Here is a 9,920-nt window from a genome sequence, read left to right as displayed (position 1 = left end):
CTCGGTGGGACCGATTTGCTCTTTCGGTGGGACCGAAAAGTTACGAAAGGGAAACAGAGAGTTTGCAACCCCATCTCGGTGAGACCGAGATCCTTATCGGTAGGACCGAATTGCTAGGGTTTGGCAGTGGCTAATGACAAGTGAAACTCGGTGGCGCCGGATAGAAAGAATCGGTAGGACCGAGTTTGGCTTAGGGTTTAGGTCAAATGTGGATATGGGAAAGTAGCTGAGGATTTTGGAGCATATCACTAAGCACATGAAGCAAGAGGCTTATTAAGCAATGCCTCATCCCTCCTTGATAGTATTGGCTTTTCCTAAAGACTCAATGTGATCTTGGATCACTAAAATATAAAATGAAGAGTCTTGGGCTTTTGAGCTTGAGCCAATCCTTTGTCCTTAGCATTTTGAGGGTTCCACTTTCACATCCATGCCATGCCAATCATTGAGCTTTCCTGAAATAATCATATTGCAATAGCATTATCTCAATGAGCTATATGTTGTTATGAATTACCAAAACCACCTAGGGATAGTTGCACTTTCAGCAAGTGAAAATGTGCTTGAAAAGACCCCAGTGTGGCCTACAACCTAAGAAGTTCCCGCACATGGATACGTAGGCGACAAGATATACGATGGAGTTGGGGTTGAAATGGTGAATTTGTGCTCCAAAGAAGTTCAGGAACCACCTTAAAAAAGGATGGGGAGGCAGAGAAAAACCTTGGTCGACATGAGTTGCGAGGAGTTCGTATTCACCATCTCACGGACGCGGTTCAGTCTCTCCTTCCGGAAGCCACGCCGATTCTTGGGGGGTCATCCCTTCCTCGACCAGCTCGTCGATGTCGTCCTGGCTGATCGTCGACCGGATCCAGTCGCCCTGGATCCAGCCGCGCGGCAGGCCAGACCTTGATGAGGACCGCCCCGGCTGGACCTCTTCCCCTTCGCCTTCGCCGTCGCCTTCTTCGCGCGCTCCAGAGCCATCGTCTTCTCCTTCCCCATGGCCGCAGGCGAAACTCGACGGAGCGGCGACGCTGGGAGCGGATATGGGATGACAGAGAAAGCAGAGGAGAAAGGAGAAGAACAGGGGCACGATGTGCACAAAACCCCAATCTGGCACACTTATATGGGGCCGCTTCCGAGTGATTGACCTGTGGGTCCGGACGATCCAATCAAATCCCGCAACAGTTGCACGCGAGGTATGTGGCGAAAAAGGTGGCACGGTGATCGAGGCGGCCTCACCTAATCCCTTCTGATTACTGCGGCCTCCCCCGTCCCGCGCGCTTCCCCAAATCCGAATCCCACGATATCCACGCGCAGCAAGGCAACCTGTCAGACGGAATATCTTTTCCATATCAGTACTCAAGACATCACAGTAAAGTTCACTCGGTGACTGAAAAGAAGTTGAGATCATCATGATTGTTCGTTTGGTCGCAATAAGTCACTCCTGCAGCACGAAAATTGAATCGAAGGAATTCTCAACTCCTTCTCCACTCAAGCCCCGAACCATTCGGGGGCTATAGATGAAGCTATGTACCTAGGGTAGGGTCATAGGCCTAACCTAGGCGCCCTCCCCAAGGACATCACCCTAAAGCCAGAAGCATTCAAAGGGTACCATCATCCACTCGACCAATGACATTCCACTCGGAAGAATCAATGTCACTCGACCGTCACAGAAACCACTCGACAAATAGAAGATCTAAAGTCACTCTACACAACAACAGTCAGGCGTTTACCCATAGACTTAATTATCATTTATAGCACTTTAATACAGAATTTACCTGTAATGCCCCTTCTTTATGTACATTGAACCCCTTGTAACGTGGGTTGGTTGGGGTCCTGGCGCACTCTATATAAGCCACCCCCTCCACCGGCACAGGGTTCGCATCCTTTGTAAACTCACACACACATACAATCTAGTCGACTGCCTCAGGGCACCGAGACGTAGGGCTGTTACTTCCTCCGCGAAGGGCCTGAACTCGTAAACTTGTGTGTACAACTACTCCATAGCTAGGATATTTTCTCCTCATACCTACCCCCATTCTACTGTCAGTCTTAGATCCACGATAGCGGGGTGGCGGGGCGCCGGGCGTCCATGGCCGAGGGGTGGGCTACGCCTTCGGCGGCATGTCGCAGCTGCTGCAAAGTGGCTCGGGGCTGCTCCCCGGGGTCTCGGCATGGATGTGGGCTACCGCGGCATGGTGGTAGCTCATGGCAGTGGTCTGGATCGTTTCACAGCGGCGGCTGGTCTCCTCCGGCATCGGCCGTCGGTGAGCGGCCTTTTTCGACCTTCGATTCCTCCTCTCGTCGTCCGGGCTCTACCCTTGTCATAGGGCTGGAACGCTCCCAGTTGCGGTCTATTGCTCGTCTCGCGCCCGTGGCTGCGAGACCGAGCTCGTCTCGCACCCGGCAGCATGACCGAGCTCGTCTCGCGCCCGGCAGCAGGACCGAGCTTGTCTTGCACCCGGTGCAACAGGACGGGTGATGGAGGCCATTTTTGGGCCGGCCCTTTGGGTCTCGACGCCGGGGGCCGTCCAGGGGTGTGTAAATGAGCGACCTTTCCACTCGTCTCTTTGGTTGGGGTAGCGACGGGTCTTGGGTGCGGTGCTGTCAAGGTCTTGGATGCCGGGGTGGTGGCCCTGGAGGTGGTAGCGTAGTGCTCATGGGCAGAGCCCGTGGCTTGGTGCTGCCCGGTGACCACGGCCGCGTGGGCAGCATGGTGGCAGGGGTGTGGCGTTTGGTGGCGGTGAGTGTTTGCTGGGGTGAAAACCTGTTCTATCCTCGGACGGACCGGCGGTGGCGTAGCGCGTTACCTTCTTGAAGGCGTCGTCGCGGCTCTCACCGGTCACCGTGTCGCTCCAGGGGAAACTCTGACCCCCGGGTCAGGCGGTGGCGGCGTGCTAGCGTCGTAACCTTCTTGGAGGCGCCGCCTTGGAGCTCACGATTCGTCATATGCGGCTTCATCTCTTCGCGGTGGAGGTCCCCGATTGCTCCTGTAGTGTTAGGGGTGGTGTTGCTGCGCTCAGTGCCTATGTATCCCTCCTTGGGTGTGTGCGTGTGTTGTGGTGGGGTGTGTTTGTACTTAGGCTATGGTTGATCTGTGCTTTATATATAAAGCGGGGCGAAAGCCTTTTTCGGTAAAGTTAGTGTGGTTATTGATTTTTTTCTCACAGATCCATGTTTTCCTAAACAACAAAACAGAAGATTGTTTTCTGTTCTGTAGTTTTTACTTTCATGATTACACGAGTAACTGGGGAACTAGGTATATTGGCCTCTTAGTCCTAAATTACATGCTCTGCTCTTGTTTCAAGGGCAATACTCGCCATACGTAACTGTTAATGGGCCGCCAAGCTAGTACTGCATGAAATGACCTGAGCACATGCTATCTCATGAGAACGAACAGCCAAGGGCCTTGCCATTATCACTTTTGGAAGACATCACAGATGGTTTCTCTAAGAACAATCAAATTGGCTGCGGTGGGTCTGCGGTGGTTTATAAGGTAATACAACTCTCAACTGCCCTCGGTTGATCTGGAAACTCAAGTTGATGCTGAGAAGGCTCTTGCGACTTGCAAGGAAGGCTTGAGAATGGGATCGTTGCTGTGAAGAAGTTGTATGAACAGCTTGATATTCCTGATAATAATTTCAACAAAGAGATTCGTTGTTTGATGAAGGTGAACCACAAAAATATAGTACGGTTTTTGGGATATTGTGCTAACATACAAGGCCAAATGGTAGGGTACAACGGAGATTTTGTCATGGCAGATGTACGTCAAAGGTTGCTCTGCTTTGAGTATGTACATAAAGGAAATCTTGATGAGTATATCAAAGGTATGTGTGGCGTGCAACTTTTGTTTCCATTTTAATGAATATAGTAAAGGTTACTGAGTTCAAGTAGCCCACACATGTAGTGAGTAGTGACACCTATGTTGTCGTATTCTATCTAGCATTACAAAATATTAAAACTATACTTTCTTTGCTTCCATCTCATTTATAGATGCATCCTATGGACTTTACTGGATAAAGAGTTATCAGATAATAAAAGGTATTTGTGAAGGTTTACATTACCTTCACCAAAATCATATTGTTCACCTAGATCTCAAGCCGGCAAATATTCTGCTGGATGGAAATATGTTGCCAAAAATTACTGACTTTGGGCTGTCAAGGTGCTTTAATGAAAATCAAAGTCGAGCTATTACCAAAAATATGGCTGGAACCTTGTAAGTTGGGAAAGCCTCGTTAATTCTTTTTTATATTAAGTTGTAATTGCATTCTTCTTCTTTTACCATCGGCTTATATGACGACATTTTAATGCAGAGGGTATATGGCAACAGAGTTCCATAGTGGAGACATGTGCAAAATCACATACAAGTTGGACATATATAGTCTTGGTGTCATAATTATAGAGATGCTAACCGGAAAGAAGTGGTATCCGGCATATCCAGATGTTGATAATGTAAGACAATATTTGTAGTTCTCCCATATGATAACGTTTAGACATCCCTCAAAAAAGGGTAAATGCTAGATTTTAAAATATCTCTAGGAAGATACTCCCTTCGTCTCACAATATAAGACATTCTTGCAAGCTAAGGGCATCTCCAATGTTGACCCACAAACGGTTACCGCGAATGTCTTTTTCTTGTCCGTACGTGGTCCGCGGACATGATGCGGGAGCCGTTCATCCAATGTTATTCTCAAATTAATCTGGTTGAGAGGAGAGGGGGACCATGCATGTGAAGAGAGGGAAAAGAGGGGAGGACCACGTGGTTACTTTTGGTTGGTTAAGTGGATGTCGAGACTCCCGCAAAGCCGCACACGTCTAGGATACCGGAATCCATAGTTTCGGGCTGCTAAGCGGACATATAAGGGCCCCCGTTAGATGGCAAAATGGTTCGAACACTATGGTCCAGACACATAGGGGAGGTTTGAGGGTCTGCTTTGGAGATGCCCTAATATAGCTTGCAAAAACATCTTATCTTGTGGGACGGCGCGAGTAAAGTTTTTAAGAAGGCGTTACATAATATCATTCTTCAAAGTAGATTAAGTATAACTAGGAATACACCATTTATTCCTACTTTTTTCAATGGAACATGGAAGTGAAATTTATATGTTGCCAGATCTTACAAAACTCAACGAAGCCTTGTCTAAAATTCATCAACGCCACTTCTTTTTGTCTACATCATGAAGAGAGTAAGAGAATATAGGCAGGACAAAGTGTAACACTATATCTTACAATCTACATTATATCCACTAGTAAGATCAAACCAAATCACAGAACACATCAATCTTCCCAATATGGTAATGAATGACAAAAAATTTGGAGGTGATAGGATGATTTGTTCTCGTTAGGTAGAACAATTGTAAGTGGATTTTACCTATATGTTCTCAGGATGTGCAATATTGTACTTCTACTTTTCTATTGCTATATGTGTGGATGAGATGCGCTTATTGGTACAATCCTTTTATTTTTGGAAGAATTGTCTTGCTGCTCGAGCTTCAATTGATGTGGTCAACAAATCGATATTCTTTTGTTGATTTGTGTATTGGTTCGTGAGTAGAATAACTTATTTTATAGCACGGCGGAATATTTTTACTAGAAGTACACGGTTTCTTCTATGTGGCTTTATAAGATACTTCACCCGCACAAAAAAAAGATACTTCAGAAATTTTCTTATATGAATTTACAGTTTAAAACTATCAAACTTGCGTGTTCCGTCCAAACCATCCATGTCCAACTAGTAACCTGCCAAACCAATTTCATGATTGGAGTATGGCATGATTTTACTGCCGTGAGAATATTTGTATGTTGTAGTTAAAAGTAAAGGACAAGTATGGATTAAATCTACGCACCTCATGCAATGTGTTTTGTTCCCAACCAAGCTATTGAGGTGACTGTGGACAACTAAAGAGACATTCCTTCGTAACATGTGCTAGCTAAATGATAATAAGCATGGTAATAATTGCAAAATTTATATGTTCATTGATTTGTAAATTGATATGAAGTTATGATCAAATGATAGTACTCAGGACATTTGTTGGGCCTAGGGGTGGAAAGTGGTGGTTTAGTAGGACATACGACGTGTCATGTTGGTTGTGCTACAACTTGGTAGGTTGGCTCAGGTGAAGAGTAAGATTACTCTACTCTTAGTTTTAGAATAGCATCACATATACATACCTAGGTATATTGACCCACTTTAGAGCCGTGTCAATTCCGTAGTAACATGCTACAATAATTCATCCATACTTTGACATTACTTTAGTCTACTAATAAATGCTAGAACTATAACAATTTGTTTTAGTTATAAATTGATCATATATAGTATTATTATCAGACTAAAAGATGATACTTTTGGTGAATTGGTTTATCAAATGCCATATTTAAATATAGAGAAAATGAGACATTTTACTATATGTATGTCTGCAGGTACATAATGGTTCACTATACCAGGTATAGTGAAGATTTTTTTGTACATATCTAACACACTTCAGTTTCATATCTAAATAGGTACTTGAAATTTGGAGGAATAAGTTGGGGAAATCACAACGGGACATGCAATTGAAGCAGATACGATTATGCACCGAGCTAGGGATAGAGTGCATTGATGGTAACCAAGAGAACAGGCTAGATACATCACATATAATCAATAGGCTTGATGAAATAGAAAATACATGCATCATGACTGGTGTGAGTTGTTCAACAATACCACTGGTAACTTCATTCGTGGAATGTATAACTCAACTTAATACCAACTTCGAGTATTTACTTACATGTGTACACTTATGCCTTGAAGGTAGAAAAAACTTGCGAAAATATGGAGGATGCCACTGACAACTTGCTTCTGAGGAGGAATATTGTTCTTCTTATGAATGATAGTGCCAAGAAGAATGTTACTGCTGAACAAGGGTCCACTAAGAATCTTTGTGCAGCACAGGAATGTCTCAATGATAATCTTCATATTGTTGCAGTTGAGTCTCATACCTCTATGTCTGTAGAGAATCATAACTGTCAAGAGGCCGAAGAATGCCTCAGTGATAATCTTCATACTATTGCGGTTCAGTATGATCCATCTATGTCTGCTGAGGAACGCAACCTTCAAGATGCTCTCCAGTTCATTAAGGATTATCTTGTGGGAATGGTTGGAATATGGGGTCCAGGTGGAGTGGGGAAAACACACCTTCTGAACAATATCAAGAACTCACTTGATGGAGACATGACCTTTAACTATGTGGTGCAAGTGATAGCTTCAAGGGGGTGTTCGGTTGAAAAGATCCAAAATGACATTGTACGTCAGCTTAGATTGAAGAAAGGTGGTAATGTGGAATCTCGATGCCATGTCATTTTTGACTTCCTAAAGAACAAAAGCTTTCTTGTATTGTTGGATGACCTTTGGGACCAAATTGATCTGCAAGCAGTTTGCATACCATATCCACTTGGAAGTGCAAACCAAATCAAAAGAAAAGTGGTGCTCACAACAAGATTAAAAAAATTGTGGTCAAATGGAGGTGAGAAAAGAGTTTAAAGTAGTGTGTTTGCAGGAGGATGAGGCATGACAGCTATTCCAAGATAAGCTCGGCCATGAAACTCTTAATGGTCCTCGCATTCAAGCTCTTGCAAGAGAACTTGTTAAGGAAATGAAGGGCTTGCCATTAGCTTTGATAACTGCTGGTAGGGCAATGTATGCAAAAACTGATACAGCCAAGTGGGAATATGCCATCCAACATATGAAACTGTCATGTTGTGATAATGATGATCCATTGGATATGGAAAGAGTTGTTTTTAGCAAGGTCAAGTTTAGTTTTGATAGTTTACGAAACAACATTTTGAGGGATTGTTTCTTGACTTGTGCATTGTGGCAAGAGGATCAGAAGATTCCCAAAGTAGAGCTCGCTCAATGCTGGATTGGCTTAGGTCTGGTGGATGAGTCAGATATTCAAAGCTCCTATACAAAAGCATATAGTTTGATGGGCGAGCTTTTAGCTGCATGTTTGTTAGATGTATGTGGAAAATTGGGTAATCATGTTAAAATGCATGATGTGGTTCATGACATGGCTTTATGGATCGCTTGTGGCTGCAGTAAAAACAATGGCAAGTGGTTTGTCCGTGCAGGAGTTGGCCAGTATGAACATTTTAGCATTCCTTGGAGCCAAGTTAGATGCATCTCATTGATGCAAAATTCTTTGTCAAAACTTCCTCCTGTTGGCTCTAATCCTACTCGCCTGAGGATGTTATGCCTTGGAAATAACCGGTTGCGTGAAAGCATAATATTTGAAGAAATCAAGAAGTTCACTTCACTGACATATCTAAATTTGCGCTTCAACAATCTGAGGGGGATACCTGAAGCAATTTGTTTTTTGGCAAACTTGGAACACCTTGATTTGTCGCATAATGTTGGTATAGATGAAGTGCCTCACTACTTTGGGAACCTCATTAAGCTCAAGTTCTTGTACCTCGAATCGACTAGCATACAAACGATACATGAGGGGATCATATCTAGCTTTCAAGAATTGCAAGTAATAGACTTCAGAACTTATTTTGTAAGTCGAGGTTCTGAGGACTTTCTTTCTAGAATGCTTCGAGAGTTGGACACCTTACCCCACTTGAAAGCAGTTGGTATTAATGCATGGCGCTTTCATCAGTATGAATTATTAAAAGAATGCGCTATCCTCCCAATCAGGTATTTAAATCTGCAGAAACTCGAGACATGTGCACTCTTCTTTGATATTCTATCATGTGACTTTGCACGAAGGTCCTTGTATGAACTGCAAATTGGAATGTGTGGCATGAAGGAAATAATACTAGGACCCGAGTCTGCACGACCAAGCAACTGCTTTGGTATTCTCAATCAGGTTATTTTGGTACAATTATCAGACTTGGTAGAAATAATTTGGATGGAAACTTCTCCGGCATCTCTATTTCCAACGCTCACCTGTTTGGAGGTGGAGTTCTGTGGAAAGCTAAACCACCTCTCTTGGTCGATGTATCCGCCTTGCCTCGAAAAACTCGTGATAGGTAACTATTATGGGATGCAACAAGCATTTATGCGAGACCCTGGTGATAATATGTGCAGCGGACAAGACAGTTCAAAGACATTTCCCTGCCTCAAATATCTTAGATTTATGTTCTGCTGATCGCTGGTCAGTATTGCTGATCCCGATGTGACATTCCCATCCCTAGAGCAACTGGCGATTCTTGATTGTTCAGAGTTGAAGAGGCTTCCTTTCAAATCAGACAGCTTGCCACAGAAACTGCAGGTATTAGAGATTGATGTTAGATCCTGGGAGAGATTGGAATTGGAAGAAGGCGTCAAATCTTTCCTGCGACCTATCCTTAAATTTGAAGAATAAATACCGTGAGCAATCTGTCCATTCCAGTACATGTCCCTTTATTGACTCAGCAATGATAGGCAACCGTACATCATTATACACTCGTCTGGGGACTGTTAATACAGTGTCATGTAAAATGCTTCTTTTGGCTCCAGAGTTGTATCCATGCTTTTGTTTACACCTTGACATGTTTGCCTGGTTGGCAGGAGTATGTAAGTAATTCATAGCAATTTGTTGGAGCTTGGAGGTGCTTTCCTTTGTGTGTGATCTGATAAAACAAGCTATGAACTAAATGTGTACAATTTGTTTTCTTATTTCACGGTTTTTGAAATTTGCAAGTGCTACAATTTGACTGGGAGCACATCCTTCTAGGTAAATATTGGTGCTATGTTCTGATGAGGGCACATGGGCCGCGTCTGGTTACATTCTCGATGGAGTCTGGCCCAGTGAAGCCTGTTGAAGTGTATACAAGATCTGGGGCATGTCCTGCATGCCGTTTGGTTGGCTGCATCAAGCCTAACTCGCATCCTCCCTGTAGTGTAAATTGCACTAGGCCGAGTCTGCATCTGAAAAAATGGTCGATCTGAGCGTTCCTCGCGAGCCAAG

General features: G+C 44.0%; 1 pseudogene; it reads left to right on the top strand.

Moving 5' to 3' along the window:
* The first annotated feature begins 3,329 nt into the window (after window positions 1-3,329).
* LOC125527774 lies at window positions 3,330-9,335 on the top strand (annotated as a pseudogene).
* The last annotated feature ends 585 nt before the right edge of the window (window positions 9,336-9,920 follow it).

Source organism: Triticum urartu, unplaced genomic scaffold (assembly GCF_003073215.2).
Source record: "Triticum urartu cultivar G1812 unplaced genomic scaffold, Tu2.1 TuUngrouped_contig_4402, whole genome shotgun sequence".
Taxonomy (NCBI): Eukaryota; Viridiplantae; Streptophyta; class Magnoliopsida; order Poales; family Poaceae; genus Triticum; species Triticum urartu.
Note: the sequence above shows the minus strand (reverse complement) of the source record. Positions and strands in the feature narration are given on the sequence as shown.